We start from the raw sequence: 26,811 nt of genomic DNA, 5'->3' as shown, positions 1-26,811 counted from the left end.
ATTGATTGCATATTTCAGGCTGATTGCTTGTTGTGGCTTCCTGATTACCTCGGTTTAAGTTTTTAATTGCATTGTCTTCAAAGTGAACACTATAGCATGTGTGGCATTTAGTAATTAGGTAAAAACTAAAATATAAGCTCACAGGTAAGACATTTACATAATTCATTGAGACTGTATAAAACACTGTCATATGAGCAATGCACACATTGCTAATTACAAAATTATATTCCATCAACCATCACAAATTGGAGAAGCAGGGTATTCATGTCACTTAACGAGTTGTTAAGCGGGTGGGTCTTGGAGTGTGTTTGCCATTTTGCTAGACACTCTGACTTTGGTGGCTGTCACTGGGTAATTAATGTTCTCTCTTTAGAGAGGCAAAGACAGCAAGATTAGCACTACCCCAGAGAGAGGAAGTCATGACACTGCACACCCCACCCACAAAAATATACTCGTGTGTGCTTTTGATAAAATGAAATACTTGCTCTAGACTATGCAATAAGTTTTATATGTAAAGAGGAAAGTAAAAGCTTTAGAAGAGTTTTACACACACATGCACACACATATACACAGTCCTCATTGGTGTTTTAATCTAAAAGTCATGCAAAATTGTCCTTCTTTCTCCTTATTTGGTGTGCTGGAGGATCTTTCAGTATTTTTGCTAAGCCAGGAACCTGCTTCATCTATATTTAGTTGCCAGGTAGAGATGGTGAATAAAATTTGAGTTAATTTGCAGAGGTGTTCAGAAAGCATTTGAAAAATTACTGGTCATCACGAGGCTCCAAAATTGGATCATGAAAAGCGAGTCTTATAATACAGATCTTTTGTCTTTTTAATAGATGCATCAGTCCTGGAAGAACTAGGGAATTCTGCAAAGACAATGTTTGTGGACTGTAGTCAAGCATCTTAGAAGTCTGTTTATAGCATCCTGGAATGTCCTTTAACTCCTATTATTTCTGATCATTCTTCAAGACCTACGCACATGCTGCCAGCTCTACAAGGCAGACCCTAGTTCATCCAGGTAGGGTCACCAGCAGCTGTTCAGTATTCCCTAGAACAGATGTTCTCTATTATGCCATTACGTCAGGTGTGCATTACAGTGCTTTTAATAATTTGCTTTAATACCAGCCTCCTCTACTAGAACTCGACTCATAATATAATATAATGTTTGGTCTGCATCAAGGTATCAAAAATATTTGTAGAGAACCTGTAGCTAAAATCCTTCAGAAAACATTTTAAAAATTTATTGAGGTAACAGTAGATAGAGGTTGATACTTAATGACAACATGGAAAAGTATCTACTATTTCAAATGACAAGGAGTTATCTTATAGTATGCAGCTGACTTTGTTTGTGATTTGGCTAGGAAGAGTTATTACTTGGAAAGAAAGAATTCAGTGAATTTTCAAGATACTGGAATGATGGGTTAAACCTTGAAAGACAGAATTTTAATCAGGATAAATGTCCTAAGCCTCAAGTTAAAATATTTTATGGTCTAGGATCAAGATACGGAAGCTTAATGCCTTAACATGCATAGAACACTACAATTAGTGGGAAATAGTCCTTGAGCACATTTTCTCTGCTAAAATGCTAAGCATTTTACAGGTATCACTTACTTAGCTCAATCTTCATAACATTACCAGGTAGTAATACCAGTTAATGAGGCAGCTGAGGCCAAGAGGAGGGTTTAGGAACCTCCCCACGGCTGCACAAAGAACGTGTGACACAACGTGGAATGAGATCCATGGATCTCTAGGTCTGAAGTTCATGGTCATGATCCACATGCTACACTGATTCTCAAAGAAATCTAGGTGTGACTTGGCCCCTAGAAATATTACAACTTTATGTAGCAGTAACAGACATACTGCATCCAGACTAAGAAGAGTGGTTGTTCTTCACCACTTTTTTGAATATTATAAAACTGCTGCTGCTGCTAAGTCACATCAGTAGTGTCCGACTCTGTGCGACCCCATAGACGGCAGCCCACCAGGCTCCCCCATCCCTGGGATTCTCCAGGCAAGAACACTGGAGTGGGTTGCCATTTCCTTCTCCAGTGCATGAAAGTGAAAAGTGAAAGTGAAGTCGCTCAGTCGTGTCCAACTCTTAGCGACCTCATGGACCGTAGCCTACCAGGCTCCTCCGTCCATGGGATTTCCCAGGCAAGAGTACTGGAGTGGGGTGCCATTGCCTTCTCCCATTATAAAACTGTGAGTGTCCAAATTATAGCATCTCCAGGATGGTAACGTAGCCATAAAAACAAACAAACAAACAAAAAACGGTTACAACTTTTGAGAAGACTTGGAGGGACCTGACTGCCATCTTGAAGTATCTGGAGAAGTATCCTTTTCAAATTGGACTTTCCCTTTTTGCCCTGGACCAGGTGGGACAGAGACAAATGGGAAAACTACTTAGCAGTTACAAGTGCCACCAAATAGAACAGGCTCATTTGTGACATGGGAATTCCTCTACACAGGACAGTGTTCAGCGGGAAGGTGCGTGATGCAAGTTCAATGAGCTGAACCAGGCCAGCAGATTCGACCAGGTGACCCCAGAGGTCCCTTGCCACTCTAAGTATCTGTAATTCTATATTTGCCAACGACTTAGTCAGGTAGCAGAAAAAATGAAAATGTCAACGCTATGGGGAAAAAAAAAAAAAAAAAAACACTAGATTCCAAGTCAGTATTTTTGAAAAATATATACCAAGTATTTACTTGAGTTACTAAACATGAGTTACACTCTCATTGCCTAACCAAGAAAAGGGAATAGGGGGAGCTTATATATGAGACAATAAGCCTGAAGCCAATAAAAATAAAGAAGGGGATGGGACAAATTCCTTTGGTGCACAATGTAACATCTGTTCTCCACAGGTGGCATAGGAACTCCAGGGGTCTCTAAAATTCTCCAGGGTGCTCACATCACTAAGAGTGATGATGGCATTTGTGTGGAAATAATACAAGTATTTCTACCTCTAAAACAGGACAGTTTGAACTTATCAAAAGAAAAACAAAAAACAAATAAACAAAAACGGCAGCTATTAGGGGACCTCATGAATCAGAGACCAAGAACTGAGTAACACCATCGGCTATTTTGCCCATCTTCAGTTTTATCTATTTTATGTTTTATTTGAAGGCACATGTTGTTTATATCTGAACACTTGTTCAATATTTTTAATATATTTAATTTAATGTAGAGTTTAATGTATTTAATGTAGAGTCACTCCCAAACATCAAACAGGCTATGATATGTCATACTTTATTGAAAAAAATAAGAAACAAAGCTAGTTAAATTGACTGAAAGTTAAACTTCCTTAAATTTCAAGAAGAAAATGAGGAAATGTATCTGCATATTTCCCCTCAGGTTAAAACCTGTTGTGGTCTAGGAAAGATGACTTTTTTTTTTTTTTTTTTTGTATGCTTGTTTGTGTGTGTGTATTTGCTTTGGTCATCCTCCTCTTTATTTTCTGTTCTCAATTCAACTCCTCTTCTCTCACAGCAACTCATCCAAGTTTATTTAATATCAGTTCAATTCAGTTCAGTGGCTAAGTTGTGTCCAACTCTTTGCGACCCCATGACCGCAGCACGTCAGGCTTCCCTGTCCATCAGCAACGCCTGCAGCTAGATCAAAGTCATGTCCACTGAGTTCGTGATGCCATCCAACCATCTTATTCTCTGTCATCCCCTTATACATTCTTCTAATTCATTCTCCATATGGTTATCTACTTATATGTGTACCTTTGAAAAAGATCTGTTGTGTCATTGAATTCTGTTTCCTTTTTTTTCTTAGTAACATTGTATTTCTGAGTCCTCATGCCTGTGGAGACTAAACTCATTACTTGGGGTGATTCAGAGTTCTCCGTGAACTGCTTTTTCACTCCTTGAGGCATGTCTCCTGCTCTTTGCAACACTAGGATGGGAGTGTGTTAGGAATGGCTCCTTGTGAGCTAGGGGAATGTTCCTGATGATGTCCACCAGAGTGGACTGCAGGACACTGCACACTTGCAGCCCGAATTTCACCCAGTTCAGCCACAGTGGGGTCCTTCAGGGGTTGATGAGTACACATGCCAACCAGGCCTGAAAGTAGGATTCTGTTTCCCCATTCTCGACACCACTTGAGATCATCTGCCTTCTTCCAAACTGACTGGTATAAAAGAAAGACGGTTAGTCACTTAGTCGTGTCTGACTCTTTGTGACCCCAGGCCCAACAGGCTCCTCTGTCCATGGAATTCTCCAGGCAAGAATACTGCAGTGGGTTGCCATTTCCTTCTCCAGGATTCTGTTTCCCTGGTTCTTGGCACCACTTGAGATCATCTGCCTTCTTCCAAACTGACTAGTACAAAGAGACCATCTTTTTATTAAACTGCATGAACAAATTACTAAGAAGAGTTTCTGGTTTCTCCTTTGGCAGCTTGCTCCGTTAAATGCTTCGGCCCATCTTCCCACTTGGATGCACTCTTCTTTTTAAACTTATTTCTATTGTTTCTTTATATATAGCAGGTATTAATTCTCTAATGGTAAATAAACATAGCTTCTTGTAGTCTCTCAGATGTAAGAGATTTTGTACATCTCTTAAATTGTTTTTTCATGTTGTCCTCTGCTGAATAGAAATATTAATTCTGATATGGTCTTAAAATATCAATTATTTTCCCTTATGGATTTTGCATTTTATGGGGGTTGGGGGAGGCTTGTTTAAAGAAGCTTTTCCCATCCTGATGTCATTAAGACACTCTCCACATTTTTTTCTACACATTTTATAGGAATATCTTTTACATTTAGGTATTATTTATTTATTGTTTGGCTGTGCCATGTGGCTTGTGGAATTTTACTTCCATGACCAGGAATCACATTCAGGTCTTTAAAGATCAGAAGATTTATACACTTTCCCATTGTAAGAGAAGTTTCCTTGCAGGTTATAATACTTTAAGCTTGCATACATTCATGGGGGTCCTTTCTGGACTCCTCTGAAGCAAATATCTCTTCTTCTTTTCCTGAACAAGCATGGACAGATTTTATTACTATGAAATTGTCTTATTCTATGGTAGAAAGGGAGAAGGCAATGGCACCCCACTCCAGTACTCTTGCCTGGAAAATCCCATGGATGGAGGAGCCTGGTAGGCTGCAGTCCGTGGGGTCGCTAAGAGTCGGACACGACTGAGTGACTTCACTTTCACTTTCACTTTCATGCATTGGAGAAGGAAATGGCAACCCACTCCAGTGTTCTTGCCTGGAGAATCCCAGGGACAGAGGAGCCTGGTGGGCTGCCGTCCATGGGGTCACACAGAGTCGGACACGACTGAAGTGACTTAGCATATCATTAGCATGTTAGAAAGGCCTTACTATTTTAATATATGGAAGATAAGATACTTAATTTTAAAACATTCCATTCTATATTTTATAACATCAAATAAAAACATTAAGTTCTTGATAATATTCAAACTATATTAAGGGGTGCATTGTTAAGTTACCACAAAGACATCCACATAGCTTGATTGATAAGGATTCTGTTCACCATATTTCCTGTGAACACAAACATCTATTTTTAATATAAGGGAAAGTTTTAAGGTTTTACTTACAACTAAAATCTGATGCTAAGACACAGTTTTCACATTTCTAAAATAAAATGAATGGACATGCTGATGTTGAACATCTATTTAAGCTCTAAAATTTTTATGAGCCTATAAAAATCACCCACATAGAAATTTTAGTGAAAAAAGCAATTTCTATGTCTCTATTTCTGGAAAAGTTTCCTAGAAGGTAGGATTTCTCAGGCATTCACCTTCATGCCTTGTCTCAAACGTAAGATTATATCTAGACCATATGAGTGTATAGAAACATCCTTCAAAAAGTAGGTTGATTAAAAATTTAATAGTGAAATCAACAAAGAACTGTGAAATTTTATGTTAAATTAATACTTCCTAATGCAACATTCTTTAAGACTGAAGATGAGGAATTTAATAAGGTAAATATATCTCATCAAGTCAAAACTGTATTTCTAAAATAGTATTGTCCAAATATGTTCTCAAGAATCAAATTTATGTACCTTAGGATCCTTTGTGATGTCTAAACATTATAGAACATTTTATTAAAATGCTCCTTTGTGAGATCTCAGGGGGAAAATAGTACATCACTTTAATACATATCATTATTTCAAAAATATTATACGCAATATCACTTAATATTGGTAACTTATAATTATGCCAGTTTTCCCCTCAGACAAAACTGAATTTCTTCAGATATTTTAGACAGTAATTTTCAAAAATGTAAAAAGTTTTACTTAGGGGAATAACTATTTCATTATCACAATTTTAAAATGAGGCAACATTTCACACTCTGCAGAATGGCTGCAATAAAGATAGATAATAACAAATGCTGTCTGGAGTGCAGAAAAATTGTAACATTCATACATTGCTGGTGGGAATGCAAAATGACATGGCCACTTTGAAAAAGTTTGGCAGTTTCTTAAAAGTTAAACATAGACTCATCATACGCAGAAATTACACTCCTTAAGACTATATCCCCCCCCCAAAATGAAAATGAATGCCCTCATAGAGATGTGTATGCAGCTGTTTATAGAAGCATTATCCAAAATGGCGCAACACTGGAAACAACACCAATGTTCAGTAACTGGGAATGGATTAGCAGAATGTGTAATATCCACACAATGAAATACTATTCAGACATTAAAAGAAATGAACTGCTAAGGCATGCTGAAACATGCATGGCTCTCAGAACCATTATGAAAAATGAAAGAAGCTAGAGGCAAAAGATGACATATTTAGGATGCCATTTTAATATGCCATTTAACGTTTAGAAAAGGCAAGCCTATAGACTCAGAAAGCAGATTAGTAGTTGCCCGAAGCTGAGCTTGGAAACAAGCATGAACTGGAAAAGAACATAGAACTTTTTAGAGGAATGGAGATTCTAAAACTGGACTTGGTAGGGAAGCCCTTCTAAGAATGGGCTTCCATCAAGAAGCTTCAAGGACCCTTCCCCCAGTGAAAGAAACATAACTGGTAAGAATGATTAAAAAAAAAAAAAAAAAACAACTAATCATTTAAAGTCTCTGGAAATTATCTTAAAAGCATATAACAAATGGAGAAATTTTAACCCAAGATAATCAATTCAATCTTGGTAAAAAGAGAGTTTCTGGCATTTGAACAATTGCACATGCCCCTCCTTGCCCATAAATGAGATGGAAACTCTACTCTGAGTGGCTGGGACCAGAAGTCAGGGTTCCCTCTCTCACCACCTCCCAGTTTAGGGCTGTACTTTCTTCTCAGGAAGGGCAAACTCCCAGCATTGCTTCTCTATCCCCTGCAGCTTCATCTTGAAAAGCTCTACTTCAGGCAATGTGACTGAGAGGTCTGGAGCGCTCTTTCCTCACCCAGCCCAAAGTCAGTGAAAGCTCTATCCTAGCGGCAGCATGCTTACAGTTTGGCTCCAATTGGTTTCACCCCTGTATGTTGGTAAGGAGATGGTTCCATGACGGGAGAGGCAAGCTGAGAAGACCAGGAATTACCATCCCAGCTCAGCACCCTCCTCACTGTGAAGGAGTGTCACTCCAAAAATGTGGGCCATTGTCCTGGCCCCACCTCCAGAGCAGTGGTGCAGATTATCAAGGGGAAAGGCAAGATATAAGAAAGAACAGAGAACTCCAGTCTTCTGCCTTAATAGGATGGGCTGTATTAGAAACAGAGCATTAGGGAAGTTTAAACCTAAGGCTATATCGAAAACAAAGATCTTGGTGGTAAACAATAGGCTGCTGGCAGCTCCATGATAAATAAGTGAAGTGACAGACATACTAGAAGTTTGCCAGAGAATCCAGGAAAGCGACAGCTATGAGGACAACTCCTGGGGTTGGAGCGGATCTTAAAGAGTCAGGGGATCAAAGAAAGAGTCAGTGAAAGAGAGCCTGGCTAACCTGAAGTCAACTATGGAGAGAGGGAGGGCGGTAAGGGAGACTGTGTATATGCCTAAGGGGTACCCTCTAAGGAGCAGCATCAGGCACTGACCAGGGAAAATAGACCTCACTAAAGTAGTCTACCCAAGTTACTTAAAAAAAAAAAAAAAAATTACATAAGCAGACAATGGAAACAAGCCCAGGCATCTGTGTTAGGGGAGGGATCAGTACTTAGAACTGCAGCAAAATATCTCTCTTATCTAAAACATCAGGGTTTCAACCAAAAGTTATGAGATACACAAAGAAACAGGGAAGCAGGACCCATATAAAGGACAACAAAAGCAGATATTTGAAACTGTTGTTGAAGGGGCCCAGATGGGAGATTTAGCAGACAAAGATTTCCAAGCGGCTGTTATAAACATGTCCACACACCTAAAGGAAACTGTTTAAAGAATGAAAGGAGAACTTCCTTGGTGGTCCAGGGGTTAAGAGTCTACCTGCCCATGCAGGGATTGTTCAATCGCTAAGTCATGTCTGACTCTGTGCGATGCCACGGACTGCAGCACCCTAGGCTTCCCCGTCCGTCACTATATCCCAGAGCTTGTTCCAATTCAGGTGCAGTGAATCAGTGCTGCAGTGGGCATGGGATCCATCCCTGGTCTGGGAAGATTTCACATGCTGTGAGGCAACTAAGCCCAACTGCCAAGACTACTGAAGCCCACATGCCCTAGGCCCTGTGCTCCTCAGCAAGAGAAACCACTGCAATGAGAAGCCCGCACCCCACAACTAGAACGCAGCCCCCACTCATCTCAACTAGAAAAAGCCCGAGCAGCAATGAAGACCCAACATAGTGACAGAGTCATTTCCTAGGCAGGTTGATAAGAAGTCTGGGGGTCCCCAAGGAGAGAGGGGTCTGGAATTCTCAAGGAGGAAGAAAGGACAAACTTTTTTCCCCCCTCTACATTCCTTAGGATTACGTAACAATAATGTATCCTGCCTGAGGACAGTCTCTGGATTAAACCTTCTGGCTAATCCTGTTATTTTAAAATGTAAATTATGGGAGGAGGTCTGGTGAGGTCTTTACAACCTCCAGACATTCTTTGGATTCACCGGAGAGTATATAACTCCATTGCTAACACTAACAAGGGGTACTCTTTCTGCCCCCTTCTGATGCCTATGTCAGAAGCTTTCTCTATCTCCTTTATACTTTAATAAAACTTTATTACACAAAAGCTCTGAGTGATCAAGCCTCATCTCTGGCCCCAGATTGAATTCTTCTCCTCCGGAGGCCAAGAATTCCGGCATCTTTGCGTGGTTCCGCAACAACCTTTCAAAAGCCTATATAAATATATTATATATATAAAGAATAAAAGGAATATATGCCCAATGACTCATCAAACACAGAATATCAATAGATAGAAATTATCAAAAAGAACCACGTGGAAATTTTGTAACTGAAAACTACATTAACTGAAATGAACAATTCACCAGAGGAGAGAAAGGGTGGATCTGAGCTGACATCAGAAAGATGCAGTAAACTTGAAGATGGACCAACAGAAATTCTTTAACCTAAAGATCAGAGGAGAAAAAGCAAAGAAAAAATGAAGACACTGAACAGAGCTCAGAGCAATGAGAACACCATGATGCATTCTAATCATACATGTAAAAGGAGTACCAGAAGGACAAGAGAGAGACAGAGAAAGACAGAAACAGAAAAAAAACAAATAATTATTGTAAACATCTCAAATTCAATGGAAAACAGTAATCTACACACCTGAGAAGTCCAGCATAATTCAAGGAGAATAAACACAGAGACTCACATCCAGACATACCATGGTTAAAATGCTTAAAAAAAAAATAAATGAGAAACCTTGAAAGCAGTAAAAGAAAAATGACTATTTCAAGGAAATATCAATAAAATTAACAATTGACTTCTCATCTGAACCAATGGACACAAAAAGAAGTGGGATGAAATACTCAAAGTACTGAAAGGGAAATAAACCATCAGCAGAGAATCTTATATTCAGGAAAACATCTTTCAAAAATGAAGGTGAGATAAATAGATTCTTAAATAAGCAAAAAGTAAGAGATTTATTGCTAGCACACCCAGCTTATATAGGAAGCACTAAGGAAGCTTCTTCATATTGAAAGTATATGATATCAGACCTTAATTCAAATCAACATGAAAAAATAAAAAGCACCATTCAAGGTAATTATGTACTTAATGGAAATGTTTTTTATTTTTAATATGTGTATGTCATTATGAAATTTCTCCTATAACATATATAAATATAATATATTTGACAAAAAATGGCACAAAGGAAGTAGATGGGAAGAAAGCATCAATAGAGTAAGGAATAACGCCAGATGATAAGCAGAAGTGCAAACAAATGGAAAGAAACAGAAAGGGTTAAAAAATTTTATAATTATATTCTTGCTCTCCTTTCTTCTCTCAGTTTCTTTTAAAAACACAAAGTTATAAAGAATAATTATAACAATACATTGTTGGTTTTGTGATAGAACACAGATATAATAATATAATAATAAAAGCAAAATAAAATGGGAAGAAGGAAATAAGCTATATAAGGATAACCTTTCATAGCTCCCTGGGATTAATTTTGTGTAAATCTGGTAAATTAATATGTATATTTAGGCCCTAGAGCAACCACAGTTGGTCCTCCATATCCATGGATTCCAGATCAGCAGTTTTAAGCAAGCAGATGGAAAATATTCTGGAAAAAAAATTCCAGAAAGTTCTCACAAGTAAAACTTGAATTTGCTTTGCACTGGTAACCATTAACATAGCATTTACAATGAATTTATAATATTTACATAGCATTTACACTGAATAAGGGTTGTAAGTAATTTAGGAATGGTTTTAAGTGTGCAGGAAGATGTGTATAGTCACATTTTACATGAGGGACTTAAACATCTGAGAATTTTGGTCTCCGGGAACCAATTCCTTGTGAAACAAAACTGCACTAAAAATGTAGAAAAACAAAGTATCAAAAGATTTAAAATATTATATTAGAAAATATCCATTTAGTACATGAGAAAACAGGAAAGATAAAGGGAAGAACCAAAAAAAAAAAAAATGAGACATATAGAAAACAAAAAGAATGACAGATATAAATTCAACTACTTCAAACATTAAAATTATATCAATTAAACAATCCAATCAAAACCACAGACTGTCATAAAATAAACTTTAACCAAAAAAAATGTCCTATCACAACACTTCTAATAGACTATACTCCAATATAAAATGAAAAGTTCTTATAAAAAGCACAAAAATGTCATTCAAATAAAGGGGGAAATTTCTTAATAATTAAAGGGTCAATCCATCCAGAATATATAAAATCTCTATACTTACAATGCAATGAACTATTGAGCCCCAAAATATACAAAGCAAAAACAGAGAAATACAGAAAATTCAACAATATTATTTGGAGATTTAAGTATTCAATTTGTAGTAATCAATGGAAAAATTGATAGAAATATAGATCAATGGAATAGAATTGAAAATCTAGAAATAAATTTGTATATTTATGGTTAGCACCAGAATTCTTTCTTTTTCCATTGGGTACAGAGTTTCTTAAAATATTTCAGTCTGATTCCAGAAGGAAGTGAAGTCGTTCAGTCGTGTCCAACTCTTTGCGACCCCACAGACTGTAGCCCACAAGACTCCTCTGTCCACGGGATTCTCCAGGCAAGAGTGCTGGAGTGGGTTGCCATTTCCTTCTCCAGAGGCTCTTCCTGACCCAGGGATTGAACCCAGGTCTCCTGCATTGTAGGCAGACGCTTTACTGTCTGAGCCACCAGGGAAGTCCCCTAGTTATATTAGGTTATTAAAAATATTGTCTTTCAGCTTAAGACTTTGTTCCATCCATTTGTGTAAAACCTTCATTTGGAATCAAATATCTTCCTTCTTCCAATGATGGCTAGACTTGAGGCTTTTAGTGATTCTGAGTGGATAGGGGGTATAGTTCATCATTTTACACCTGACCTTTCACCTTGGGTATTAACCAGGAATAGGGAAAGAGAAGGTGTTTCTTTACGAAGCTATCATTGAAAGGGAGTAATTATCTGTAAACACAATGAAACCCACTCTCCCTAAAGCTGAGTTCCTCTTCTGAGCTTATGATTAACCTATCTAAATCTATTCCCTTTCTTGTCCCATAACTGTTTTGCCTCAAGATTGAGGAATATGAAGGAAGGGGGGGGGGCACTGAAAACAAGCAGGTCCCTATAGAGACCTTTCTGTGTTCCCCATTTTTTGTTTACAGAACTTTCCTGAGTTCTAAAGGGAATGACTTATGAAACTAGTTACCTTCTTAGTCCAAAATCCAGTCGACAGAATCAGGTTCATGCTTCTGCTGCACCTAACTCTGTCCTGTGCTTAGAAGTCCCCTATCTCATCTAAACTCCTTTCCCAACCCCTTGGCTTTGGGCTACACAATGGGATCAATCTTCTCCACTTTCAAGGGACCATAACCTCACCAGAAAAAGAAAACTTTATCTGGTTGTACATATCACTCTATTTTCTCAATATATTTTTTTAGTCCCAGTGGAACCAGAGCATGACCACCGGCTCACACACACACAGCCATGGGGCAGGGTGACTGTCTCCCCTTCTTAAAGGCACTCATAAACTTCACAACGGGCTCCCTTGAGAATTCACAGCTTAAACTAAACCATTTCTATTTACATATTTATTTAATTTGGCCACACCATGGGCATGCAGGATCTTAGTTCCCCTAACAGGGATTGAACCCATGCCCCTGCAGTGGAAGCATGGAGTCTTAACCACTAGACTGCCAGGGAAGTCCTAAGAATCCAAATCCTGGGACTTCGGGCAGAAGGAAGTAGATAAGCACTATTCCCTTCTGCTTCACGACGATGTAAAATTCATGGATAGTCGTCTTCTCTTCTACTTAAACCCAAGCCTGTGCTACAGGCCTTTTACTTCTCTGGAAGAGGAGAGGTGACAAACCAGGATTCTCCCACAGGAGAAGCTGCGTGCTCAACAGTTCCTGTCTCCATGCAATCCCACACTGAATTCAGAAAGACAGGTCAGCAAAGTTGAATGTTTTGATGTTTTAAGTAGGTGGTAGTTGAATACAAAGTAACATGAATTGGCCCAGAAAGTCTGTGAAGAGTGACAAGAGAACTTGGGGTAGAATTACAGGGCATTTAAGGGAAAGATGGAAGAAGATGAGCCAGTGATTGAAATAAGAGTTTTGGAAACAAGAGAACAAGAAAAGTGGTGCTTGAAAATTCAGGGTAAAAACCATTTCCTAAATGTGCAGCCTGCAGTCTTAGATGCTATGAATATGCCAATAGGTTAAGAAACAAAAAGAGGCTATTATTTTGGCAGCCCAGACATCATGAGCGTTTGGAGCAGTTTTAATGCCATATTGAGGGCAGATGATTTAGCCAATAGGTTGAAATATCAATAGGAAATGAAGAATTAGAGGCAAAGAGTATACAGCACCCTTTCAAAACATTTGGTGGTGATGGTAAGGGAAATATAGCTTGAAAAGAAATAAAAAAAAAAGTCAAAGATTTTTCCCCATATAAATACAGGATGGAGGCAATGATTTGGGCACATTTTTAGACAAAGAATATGGACCAGTGGGATGAGTTAAAAGTTTGAGAAAGAATCTTACGAAGCAAGATTCAGAAGAATATAGTACAGGAAAGAGTGTGGGGGATGGTGGTTCAATGTTATCTTTAGGAAGAAGAAGTTACCACCCCCTGAAAAAGGGGTAATGATTAGACAGAAAGTGAGAAAGTGGAGTCTTATGGTCACTAGGTCTGGAAGATCCCCTGGAGGAGGAAATGGCAATCCACTCCAGCTATCTTGCCTGGAGAATCCCATGGACAGAGGAGCCTGGTGGGCTACAGTCCATGGGGTCGCACAGAGCCGGACATGACTGATTGATTGAGCATGAACACACATCTAAGCAAGAAGGGAAAAAAGAGGGCAGAAGCTTTAGGGAGGCAGGACACAGATGGGGTAGAAATGGAGCTCACCAGGGCCTTGTTTATTATTTACTGAAATAATTTTTACAGGTGTGTTGGGTCGAGATTGGTATGGACACTAGAGAAGAAGAAGAGTTCGGGAAGAACTGGGAGTTTGAAACTGACACATATATAATTTTGAAAAACTATGTATAAAATAGATAACTAATGAGAATCTACTGTATAGCACAGGGAACTCTACTTAATGCTCTGAGGTCACCTAAATGGGAAGGAAATCCAAAAATGAGGAGCGATATAGATATAGATATACATAAATATAGCTGATTCACTTTGCTGTGCAGCAGAAAATAACACAAAGCTGTAAAACAACTATGAAACTGTTACTCAGTCATGTCTGTCTGAGCCACCAGGGAAGCCCATAGTCAAATAAAAATTAATTAGAGAAAAAGAATTGAGATTGGGAGGATGAGACTTCCCTTAATCATCCCCCTTATTTCTGAAGGGATGTTAGGAAAAACACATTTTTATGATTAACATCTACAGTTTCCCAAATATTTTTTCAGAATCATAACTTGGCCACATCTCAACATGGTTAATATTCTTTCTTATTTCTTTTTGTTTGCTTATTTCTTAATTGGAGGAAAATTGCTTCACATTCTCGCCAGTCAGAATGGCCATAATTTAAAAAAAAAATCTATAAACAATAAATGCTGGGAGAACCCTCTGACACTGTTGGTGGGAATGTAAACTGATATGGTCATTATGGATAACAGTATGGACATTCCTTAAACAACTAGCAACAAATCTGCCATATAACCCAGCAACCCCACTACTGGGCATATACCCTGAGAAAAGTGAATTCGCTCAGTCATGTCCGACTCTTTGCAACCCCATGGACTGTAGCCTACCAGGCTCTTCCGTCCATGGGATTTTCCAGGCAAGAGTACTGGAGTGGGTTGCCAATTCCTTCTCCAGGGGATCTTCCTGGCCCCGGGATTGAACCCAGGTCTCCCGCCTGGTAGGGAGATGCTTTTACCATCTGAGCCACCAGGGAAGTCCCAATATATACCCTGAGAAAACCACAATACTAAAAGACACAAGTACCCCAAAGTTCATCATGCTCATCTTATTACTAACATCTTTTGTTTCCCCCTGCTTCTATGACAGCGCTTTAGTAAATCAGATCCTTATATTCCTCATAGGAAAGAGTTTGCTTTCTCTTCTCCTAAGGTAGATAGGCTATTTTTTCAACCCCTTGTTTTCAGGCCCCTTTTTGGTCTTGCCTTGTCGACCTCTTGTCTGCGGCCGGACCCTCTCTGGGTTCTGCCAGCAGATTAGCTCCAAGCTCCCAGCCTTCCCTTATCCTTCATGCCAGCTTTTCTTCAAGGATTCTGAATTTCTCTGTCCCCTGCTTTATGTCACAAATCAAAGCTCTTCTGCTAATTTGCAGTCTTCTAGAAACATATATTCAAATTCTTCATGTTCTGAGACTCTCCTAGCATCAATAGTTTAATTCTCATTCATTCATGATTGTACTATCACTTTAATGGGGTTTAAAGAAGATGAAAGAAAAATGGGAAAAACCTGCCCCTTAAATGAACACTACAAACGATCCTTTGATACATAACCTACTTAGCATGTATATTACACTTCCAATGGAAATTAAACACACACATATACACACATGACTGTTTATAAGTTGGTTAATAGACTCTTTCATAGCTATAACTACTGCCAATTTCAAAAGTACCTTTGCCCAGATCACTCTACAGGAAATATCAGCTTTGTCTTCCCCTTCCTTCTATTCTGGGATGAAATATCTATTAAAGTGGAGGCAATTTTTGCAAAGGAGCATACTGCTGTACTACCTCCATCCAGATAGCGGTTGCAGCAGAGACTTCCTGTCCTCAGTAATTATGGAGATAAAACTTTTACTAGAAAGGCAACAGAGACTTGGGGTGGCAGAATTTGGGTAAATGGCTAATATCCACTAGCAAGAGGCAGTGATGACAGTGTAGACAATCAGTGAGTATTTCTACCCTCTCTGGATTATTTCCTAACCTCTGATACAACTTGGCAAGCTACCTCTACTGCCTAAAAAAGCAGAACTCTCTTTATCAAAGAAAATCAGGTTCAATGTTCAAGTCTGGAAGACACTTCTGAAACATTATAAAGTGTGTCATCTTGGCAACCAGCTGGAGTGCAACCATTTGGAGCAGATCTATTTATCAATACACGCAGAGAGCAAGCTGAAGACTTGCACACTGGTGCTGAATGGAGCATGAAGAAAGAGCAGCGGAGACCGCATAAATATTAAGCAATGACCTTCCATTTGGAAGTTGGAGGCAATTCCTCACATGGACTTTTATGCATTCAGAATTTATTTCTCTGGGTTCCAAGGTGCAGGCGGATTGTACTAGGAATAAATAATATCACGATTCAGAAAACCATGGGGAAAAAAAAAGGGCTACCCACAGAAAAAGGAGTCCCTACCTCAAAGAGATGACAATTTCAGAATAACAAGATAGCCATCTCATTTAGTATTTGTGAAGTTTGAAAAGAAACACATCTTCAAAGTGCAGTCATGACCTTGGAAAATATGCACACTGTTTTATACTTCTAAGTACCTTCTGAATATTTAAGTGACTAATAGAGGGAAAGCATTTGTCCCTGAGTAGACTGAGTTCTTGTCAATGAACTATTTTAACAGAACACACAACTCAGGGGTATAGAGATAAATTAACAGACTGTCTTGCTAACAGCTCCCTTGAAAAAAAAAAATGAGTACAAATGTCCAAAACAGTGAAGTTGACTTTGGCTCAAACATAATGTACATCAGAAATATGTTCACCTTAAGGATATGCATATCAATACCTAGCACTTGATTTAGCCCCAGTTATCTTTCCAGCAAAATTTTATATGACAAGCTGCTTTTATTTGAAGTGCTTCTTCCTTGTTTATGAAAATCTCTTAGTAGAGTAGTTCACCTCTAAACAAGGAAGAAGCACTTCATATAAAAGCAGCTTGCCATATAAAAGTTTGCAGGAAAGGTAACTGGGGGAAAATCAAGTGCTAGGTATTGATATGCATATCCTCAAGGTGAACATATTTCTCTTTGAGGACTTCCCTGGTGGCTTAGATGGTAAAGCGTCTGCCTACAATGCCAGAGACCCAGGTTCCGATCCCTGGGTCGAGAAGATCCCCTGGAGAAGGAAATGGCAACTCACTCGTGTATTCTTGCCTGGAAAATCCCATGGATGGAGGAGCCCCGTACGCTAGAGTCCATGGGGTTGCAAAGAGTCAGACATGACTGAGCGACTTCATTTTCACTTTTCACCTCTTTAGCCTCAGGACGATAAAACACAAATCGGACTGGCACACACCATATTGGTTTCTAACTCACATGAATGTCTCAGTCCTCATTTAGAAAATTATAACAATGACTTTTATAGTCTCTTAGAAACATAAAAAGAGATGGTTAGATAGTACCACCAACCTAATGGAAATGAATTTGAGCAAGCTCTGGGAGACACTGAAGGACAGGAGAACCTGGCATGCTGTAGTCCATGGGGTCACAAGGAGTCAGATATGACTTAGCGACTGAACAACAACAACAATATCTTAACAACCAGCCCATCAATCTATTCATCAAATAATCATTGCTTATGAAATGCATATATTTTTGGCTTTTTAATTAGCATCTTTGATTCTCTTTTCAGCCCTCTTTGGTTTCTTCTTCCTCCATTCAAAACCTATTATAGAATTGCCAGAACATGTTACCTTGAAACTGGACAAGATCTCAATGATCATCTAATTGAAAGCCTCATGTTATAGCAGTCCACAGAAGTAACACTTCATAATACTTAGAAGGATATAGATTAATCTGCTTAAGAAAAGTAATACCTTAGAACAAGGCACTAGGAAAATCTAATGTAAAGATGAGTTAGTTGTTCAGTCATGTCCAACTCTTTGCAACACCAAGGACTGTATAGCCCACCAGGCTTTTGTCTATGGGATTCTCCAGGCAAGAATACTGTGGTGGATTGCCATTCCCTTCTCCAACGTAAAGAACGAGTCTCCTATGTCTTTGATTTCAATGAGAAAAGATAATAGCCTCTCCTGATCTCTCCCTCTTTTTTTACATCAAATGAATTAGTTTCAGACATTTTAAAGTTCAGTTAATATATTCTGAGAACTTTAGATTAGATGAAGGGCTTCCCTGGTGGCTTAAACGGTAAAGCATCTTCCTGCAATGTAGGAGACCCAGGTTCAATCCCTGGGTTGGGAAGATCCCCTGGAGAAGGAAATGGCAACCCACTCAGGTACTCTTGCCTGCAAAATACCATGGACGGAGGAGCCTGGTAGGCTACAGTACGTGAGGTCAGACACGACTGAGCGACTTCACTGTAGATTAGATGAAGTGGGTACTGTTTTGCTCCTCCTGGAGATTAACGGCTTATGTCCATGGCTGGCTACAGCACATCTTTCCTCAATGGCTCCATAAGGAACACGCATCCAGTTCCTTAAGAAACTAAACATAGAGTTACCATATGATCTAGCAATCCCACTCCTGGGCATATATCCAGAAAAGATGAAAACTCTAATTAGAAAAGATACTTATACCCCCATATTCATAGCAGCACTATTCACAGTAGCCAAGACATGGAAGCAACCTAATGTTCCATCAACAGATGACTGGATAAAGAAGATGTGGTACATGTATACAATGGAATATTACTCAGGCATAAAAAGAATGAAAAAGGCCATCAGCAGCAACATGGATGGACCTAGAGATTATCACACTGAGGGAAGCAGGCCAGACAGAGAAAGGCAAATATAATATATCAGTTACATGTGGAATCTAAAATACAGTACAAAAGAACTTATTTACAAAGTAGAAATAAACTTACAATCATAGAAAACAAACTTATGGTTACTAAAAAGGAAAGAGGAGGAGGCATAAACTGGGAGTAAGGGATTAACAGATGCACACTACCATATATAAAACAGATAAACAACCAGGATTTACTGTATAGCATAGGAAACTATATCCAATATCTTATAATAAACTACAATGGAAAAAAGTTTTAAAAAAGAATACAGATATATACACATATATGTATAACCAAATCACTTTGCTGTATGCCTGAAACTAACACAATATTGTAAACCAAGTATACTCCAGTAAAAAAAATAATAATAGTTAAAAAAAAAAAAAACACACACACACAGAAAATAATATGCTTCCATACTGAGAGATTCATTCCCAAAAGTTCTGCCAAGGACTCTCTCACAAGAGAATCTAGATCCTCAGAAAGATATTAATATTTCTTTGGCGGATATTATGTTTACTTATCTTTTACTTCGGAGAAGACAATGGCACCCCACTCCAGTACTCTTGCCTGGAAAATCCCATGGACGGAGGAGCCTGGTAGGCTGTAGTCCATGGGGTCGATAAGAGTCGGACACGACTGACCGACTTCACTTTCACTTTTCTCTTTCAATGCATTGGAGAAGGAAATGGCAACCCACTCCAGTATTCTTGCCTGGAGTATACCAGGGATGGCAGAGCCTGGTGGGCTGCCATCTATGGGGTCGCACAGAGTCAGACACGACTGAAGCGACTTAGCATAACATAGCATAGCATAGGAGCTTCTTCTAAGAGCCAACTCATTAGAAAAGACCCTGATGCTGGGAAAGATTAAAGGCAAGAGCAGAAGGGGGCAGTAGATGGTTAGATGGCACCACCAACTTAATGGACATGAATTTGAGCAAACTCCAGGAGACAGTGGAGGATAGAGGAGCCTGGCATGCCGCAGTCCATGGTGTGCAAAGTGTTGGACATGACTTAGTGACTGAGCAAGAAAAACAACAGGGGCATCTTAGAAATTTGTGTCCCACCATCACCCTACTCAATCAAGCTACATCAGCAAGATCACCAGGGGATTCACGTGGCCTGCCAAGTTTAAAAAGCAGTGATTGTACAATACTCAGTCAATCCTTAAGCATTTTATAAAAGATCATTGCCTTATAGCTTTAAAGAATTGTTATGGCCTATTAACTTATATAACAGGCTCAATCTAACAGCATCCTCTCTTTAATACAATATTACCCTTATTACCACTAGTTCCACTGGATATTAGTCATTGTTACATATAAAAAAAAATCCGTTGCTCAATAATATGGAAAATTCTATGTAGAGAACACTTAAATGTATTGAAATCTCTAACAGGCTAATATACCTTAATAATCTCCAGGAAAGAGCTATCATATGTACAATTTCCCAAAATTACTTAACTGTAGGATCTGTTTTTCCTCTGAGCATTTAATAGGAAACATTTTCCTTTTCTCAGCGTGAAAACTAAAGAGAAATTGATTGAAGTTCAGATTCCTGTCAATAAAGTCTTGAATGAGTTATTACCTATGACATTATATGTTGCTTCAACAAAAGACAAAACCCAAGGTTTGTTCTGACAGCAAAGAATCTCCCGGGTACCACTCCATGTTGAAAGGACAAACAGACCTTAGGCCTGAGGATGAAACTTCCTTGTTCAGAAATCATATTAAAAAGACACGTGCTTTCTTCAAATTATCTTACTGCTCTGGTGATACAACACTTTCTTCAGAATGTCATAGGAAAAAAAAAAAATCCATAAGGAATTGTTGGGAACAAACTGCAAAACAGCAGGTAAAAAACATGAGTAATTCAGGTCCAATAGTGACTTTATTATGCACATAAATTATGTGGAGCCAGAGACTGTCTCTTTTCATCACTAATTATACTAAGCGTTATTTAAGATTCACATAATGAATAGAATCGCCACAGCTTTGCAAAAACCATGGACATTTTCTTAGCAATTAACAATCCCTTAGGAATGCTACAGACTAAATTTGAATCCCTGGCATTTAATGTTGATATGGATTTATCTATAAATATAGCATTAGCTACTAAACAATAACAAATAGTGTTACACTACAAGGGGAAAAAAGCATACCTTTGCAACTGTGAATATGGTTAAAAGAGAGAATGTGGAGTTTAACATGTCTGGGTTCAAGCCTCAAAAGTTTCCCTTATTAAATAAGTAAGAGAAACACCAATACAGTATATTAACACACACACACACACACACACACACACACATATATATATATATATATATATATATATGGAATTTAGAAAGACGGTAACAACAATCCTATATGCAAGGCAGCAAAAGAGACACAGCTGTAAAAAACAGACTTTTGGACTCTGTGAAGGGCGGGATGATTTGAGAGAATAGCACTGAAACATGTATATTACCATGTGTAAAACAGATGACCAGTGCAAGTTCAATGCATGAAACAGGGCACTCAGAGCCGGTGCTCTGGGACAACCCAGAGGGATGGGGTTGGGAGGCAGGTGGGGGGGGGAGGTTCAGGGTGGGGGGATACATGTGCACCCATGGCTGATTCATGTCGATGTGGTGGCAAAAACCACTACAATACTGTAAAGAAATGATCCTCCAATTAAAATAAATTAATTTAAAAGCGACTGATGCTGATGCTGAAGCTCCAATACTTTGGCCACCTAATGTGAAGAACGGACTCATTGGAAAAGACCCTGATGCTGGGAAAGATTGAAGGCAGGAGGAGAAGATCCCCTTCCTGTCATCCTCCATGACAGAGGATGAGATGGTTGGATGGCATCACTGACTCGATAGACATGAGTTTGAGCAAGCTCCGGGAGTTGGTGGTGGACAGGGAAAACTGGGGTGCTGCAGTCCTTGGGGTTGCAAAGAGTTGGACTTGACTGAGGGACTGAACTGAACTGAATTTTAAAAGGCCCCCTTACTAAGACTTCAATTTCTCATACCCAGTGCCCCCCAGTCACATAAAGGACAAGGCTGTTTTTTCCTCACCAAACACCTGTGCAAACGGAACATGAGAGGTGTGAGTTATGAGAACAGGGTCACTGTACATACTCAGGCAGTGTGCTGCCAGCAATTACTATCATTATATTTAAAATGCACATTTTTAAGGCGTCCTAGCTACTGAGACGTCATGGGGTGAAGAACAGTCATCTCCATTTATCAAAGTCATCCTCTTGGACAGAACCCCTGAAGGAAAAATGAGTCCAATCACCTCTGACAATCAGTGGTGTGATACAGGCATAACGAGCCAATCAATTCTGCTGATCAATGGAGTGAGAAATGTCAGAGCCACCCCGCATTAAGAGCAAATCTTAAAAGTACATAACTTTTACTGAGGGTAGCATTTATTCTTTAGAGAAAAAAAAAATCAAGAGTTTATTATGAGATGAGTGATGAGTTCAAAGTACTGCACAGAGATTTTTCTCAAGGTAGCCACGCAATGATTCAAGATACAGAATTTTAGAAAAGGAGAGCTGTGCTGCCCTTTTATGACTCCATGTGAAATGACTGAACAGTATGATTTTGAGAATCATCAAGCAGGTACTTCTTAATTCTCTCAGGCATTTTGCCTTAACCTGTGCAACGAGAGTTAAGTGCACACGCTAAATATATCACCAGTCCAGGAGTGAGGTAAACCCCATTCCAATCTCACATCTACTATGACTGTCTAGGCCCTGTTAGAAAAGTCATTTAATCTAATCTCCTTTGGCAGCTATTCCCTTCTCAGAACATGAGTAAAAGGAAATCTTTTTTTTTTCTTTGCCTCAATCACAAGGTTATTGAAAGAATTCATTTATATAATATAAAACAATTTATATGATTAAAATGATAAAATTATTCACTGATCCCATTATATCCCCAGCAGACTTTTCTTTATGGGGCATGACATCATCACATCTTTGTCTCATAGGCTTAGGGTAATTGTTGCTTGTGGTCTCAGCTGGTATTAAATGATACAAGCTTGACACGTAAGATCAGGGAATTTTGTTCTTAAAAGTAGGAAAAAAGACACACGGCTTTGAAAACAACTTTGCACCCTAATTACATACAGTAAAATTCAAGATGAAACAATTCAACAAATATTGATTATCATTATGTATTAGGTGCTATACAGGTGTTTGGACAACATCAGTGAAGAAAACAAAAGTCCATGTCTTCATGGAGCTTAGATTTCAGCAGAAGAGGCAGAAAATAAATAATGACTGTCATATTTCTGTTGAAATTTTATGTTATACATGTTACACATATTATGTTACACATAAATTATATGTTCTGTTGAAAATTCTAAACAAGTGTTTTTAAAAGAATAGTAGGAAGACAGCATATTAAAAGCAAAGACATTACTTTGCTGACAAAGGTCAACATAGTCAAATATATGGTTTTTCCTATAGTCATGTATGGATGCAAGAGTTGGACTGTAAAGAAGGCTGAGTGCCAAAGAATTAACACTTCCAATCTGTGAAGCTAGAGAAGATTCTTGAGAGTCTCTTGAACTGCAAGGAGATCAAACCAGTCACTCCTAAAGGAAATCAACCCTGAATATTCATTGTGAGGCCCTGGGGAAGAGAGTGGCAGCCTACTCCAGTATTCTTGCATGGAGAATCCCATGGACAGAGGAGCCTGGCAGGCTACAGTCGTCCTGGGGTCATAATTAGTCAGACACGACTGAGTGACTAACACACACACACACACACACACACACACATTCATTGGGAGGACTGATGCTGAAGCTGAAGCTCCAATATCTGGCCACCTGCTACAAAGAACTGACTCATTAGAAAAGACCCTGATGCTGGGAAGGACTGAAGGTGGGAGGCGAAGGAGATGACAGAGGATGAGATGGTTGGATGGCATCACTGACTCGGTGGACATGAGTTTGAGCAAGATTTGGGAGATGGTGAAGGACAGGGAAGCCTGGCATGCTGCAGTCCATGGGTCGCAAAGAGTTGGACATGACGGAGTGACTGAACTGAACTGAATTGTAATTGCAAAGAAGCTGATCTTGAGTTACAGTATATGTAAGCCCTTGGCTTTTTACTTGTGTTTCAAATTGAAAATGACAAAATAGACTGCAAACTGTAAGGTATAATTTTGTGTGTGTGTGTGTGCACGTGCAAATTTTAGTTCATATATGTAATACTTTACTTGTTTCAATGGCAACTTTAGCAAATTATGTTAAAATTCTTATTCCTCTTATATCATAACTTATTAAACTATTTTAATAAGAAGTAGTACTATTTTTAAATGTTTTTGGAATATAGGTGATTAAACTTTAATATTATATATTACTGTGGGACTCCACAAAGCAATAAGCTTCCTTTATAATTTTTTCCTCAAAATGTACTAATCTAACTAAGAAATATGAAAAGATGACTTATTTCCCTTTACTGTTACACTTGTTTGTTTTTTATCAGCCTGAATATATATACTAAATACAAGCAAAGAAATTTTAAATTTTGTCTTTTCTGTCGTCATCTTTATTATTCATCTGATTTCATAATCATCATGGAAAATAACTTTTTGTCTAGAGGAGGGCAGGTTAAAAAATGACTCACTCCAGTTGTCAAATACTCAAGACAGGCCAATGATGGAGGCAGATCCTCAATTCTATTTCTTAAGCATTCAGTGCACAGAATACAAGACAATCACTTAGTCTAGAGACAGATTTTGTTACTTTTGGCCATCTTCTTCACAGTGGGAAAGGTTCATTAATAGTGGAATCAATAAATGGATCAATAGGAAAAAGTGAAAACAACCTAGATAATAGGATCTGAAAGGCATCTGACAGGGACACGTCATGCCAGACAGAGGACACAGATAACAAAGTGTCAGTTTGTGTAATATGTACGGCAATACGTCAACTTATTTTCTGGCTCTAAATATCCGGAACATGTTTTAGGTAAACAACTGTAATTGTTACTTCTAGCTACAGCAACAATTAAGTCATGTGAATGATATCCAGCAACGTAATTTCTTAAATTCTTCTGGGTTTATAAGTAGATAAGAACAGAGGACATCAGTCATGATGGTCTAGCATTGTATTGGTTCTTAGCACATAAAATTAGACAATTATACTTGCCATTTATAAATCACCCTGATGATAATTATTAAAATAAACTCAGTGGTTACTTTTGCCAAGTAGAGAAATGAGAGAATTAGCTTAGTTTCATAGCAGAAACCTATTAGATGTATTATAAAACCATCAAGAGGCAAACTATTAATTTCCTTTGATATATAATTTTTGTTGTTTTTGTTCCGTCCTCAGTCATGTCTGATTCTTTGCAATCCCATGGACTGCAGCACACCAGGCTTCCCTTAGTCTATAATGATTCCTTCCAGATATTTATCATATTATGACCCAATAGACTATGAAACAGGTGTATATAGTACCAGAAATTCTGCTCATCTTCGTATTTATTAAGAGACACTATACTAATTTTGGAAAAGACTCTGATGCTGGGAGGGATTGGGGGCAGGAGGAGAAGGGGATGACAGAGGATGAGTTGGCTGGATGGCTTCACCGACTAGATGGATGTGAGTCTGAGTGAACTCCGGGAGTTGGTGATGGACAGGGAGGCCTGGCGTGCTGTGATTCATGGGGTCGCAAAGAGTCGGACATGACTGAGCGACTGAACTGAACTGAACTGAAACTAATTTTCTGTAGTTATTTCTGCAAAATTAAGCCATAGATTAATAATTCTTTAATGAGATATTTGAATACATAAATAATCATTATAGACTTTCAATAAATTGGCATTCTCTTTTGATGTGACAATTAAGATAAAGTCAACAGTGCTTCCAGACACTTGCAGTAGTTTCCTTTTCAGAAACAGGAAAGTAAAAGTTGCTTATGCTTACTCGTCATCTCAACACTGCCTCCTTACCATAAAATATTCAGAAAAGTAAATAAGAAGAAAATAATAATCATATCACCTATGAAAATAATAAAACTTCATCTGTTTCTAAACTTATTAAGTAATAATAAGAAAATAATAATCATATCACCTATGAAAATAATACAATAAAAACTTCATTTCTAAACTTCCTATTCTACAAAAATCATAAACTTATTATTTTACAAAAAATAACCATAGTCGATTTTTTAAAATGGGATCATACTATTTATCTAGTTTCCATAACTATTCTTGTCAATATGTATAAATATGTAATATAGTATTAATTTTCTCAATACACTGTATTTTATTTCACCAGTAGGCTGTAAATGATTTCTTTCTCTTCCCATCTCTTCTGTCTTTTTCTTTTTCTCTGGTCTCTCCTCTCCCTCTGCTTTTTGTTCCTTTTTTAGCACAATTAAATATTTACCATGTGAGGTCCCACCTTCTACGTTCTGTGTTAAGACTATTATAGTGTCATTGTTTCCCTCAAAACATTCTAAGTAGTCAATCTGCTGCTGCTGCTGCTGCTAAGTTGCTTCAGCAGTCAATACTAACGCACCCGTTTTACAGATGATGAAAAGAGAATTAGAGAGACAAGGAGTGGCCCAAGGTCACCGTGAATAGGAGGCGGCAGCAAAGCTTAGATCTGAATCCAAGAAGGTCCGTTTTCTACAGCCCTCCCTCAACCATGAAACGCAAACCATTAAGTGTGAGGCACTGCGTCCTTTTGGGAAACATTTTTCTCAGAATAAGTTTCCAGCAGTGGAACTACTCATGTGTTAACTTAAAACTTCTGACACGTATTTTCAAATGATCTTCAGTTCATGGTTTAGATGTATGAAAATTCTTGCCTTTCCACTTCTTGAAACCCAATCTTGTTTATTCAATATTTAACAACATATTTGTTCCGTTTGTCTTTTTTGTTCCTATCTGCTAGAGTGAGAGTCTTCTCCCCAGTCTTATACGTCCTGAACACCAGGGGAACGGGCCTACAGACCCAGGCTTCCTGAGAGTGTCTGAGGATAATGCTGGCTGAGTTCCTGATGCAGTCAAACCCTTCGACTCAAAAGGTGTCTCCTGGTCCTGGGTACTGGCCCTCCATCCTCACACAGCTGTTGATGCTTGG

The 26,811-nt window shown here is 38.5% G+C and overlaps 1 protein-coding gene and 1 long non-coding RNA gene across 2 annotated transcripts in view; both read right to left on the bottom strand.

The window, feature by feature from the left end:
- The window catches only part of CTNND2 (catenin delta 2), a 1,122,555-nt gene that overhangs the window by 788,072 nt on the left and 307,672 nt on the right, over nucleotides 1-26,811 (bottom strand). The gene's annotated exons all lie outside the window — the stretch shown is intronic.
- LOC129633263 (uncharacterized) lies at nucleotides 4,294-7,531 on the bottom strand. The gene is made up of 3 exons (XR_008704985.1): nucleotides 7,426-7,531; nucleotides 5,460-5,511; nucleotides 4,294-4,324 (listed from the first exon to the last, which is right to left on the bottom strand). It is a non-coding gene; the product is annotated as an uncharacterized LOC129633263 (long non-coding RNA).

The sequence above is a fragment of the Bubalus kerabau genome, chromosome 18 (genome assembly GCF_029407905.1).
Source record: "Bubalus kerabau isolate K-KA32 ecotype Philippines breed swamp buffalo chromosome 18, PCC_UOA_SB_1v2, whole genome shotgun sequence".
Classification (NCBI taxonomy): Eukaryota; Metazoa; Chordata; class Mammalia; order Artiodactyla; family Bovidae; genus Bubalus; species Bubalus kerabau.
This window is presented reverse-complemented; position numbering and strand designations above follow the sequence as displayed.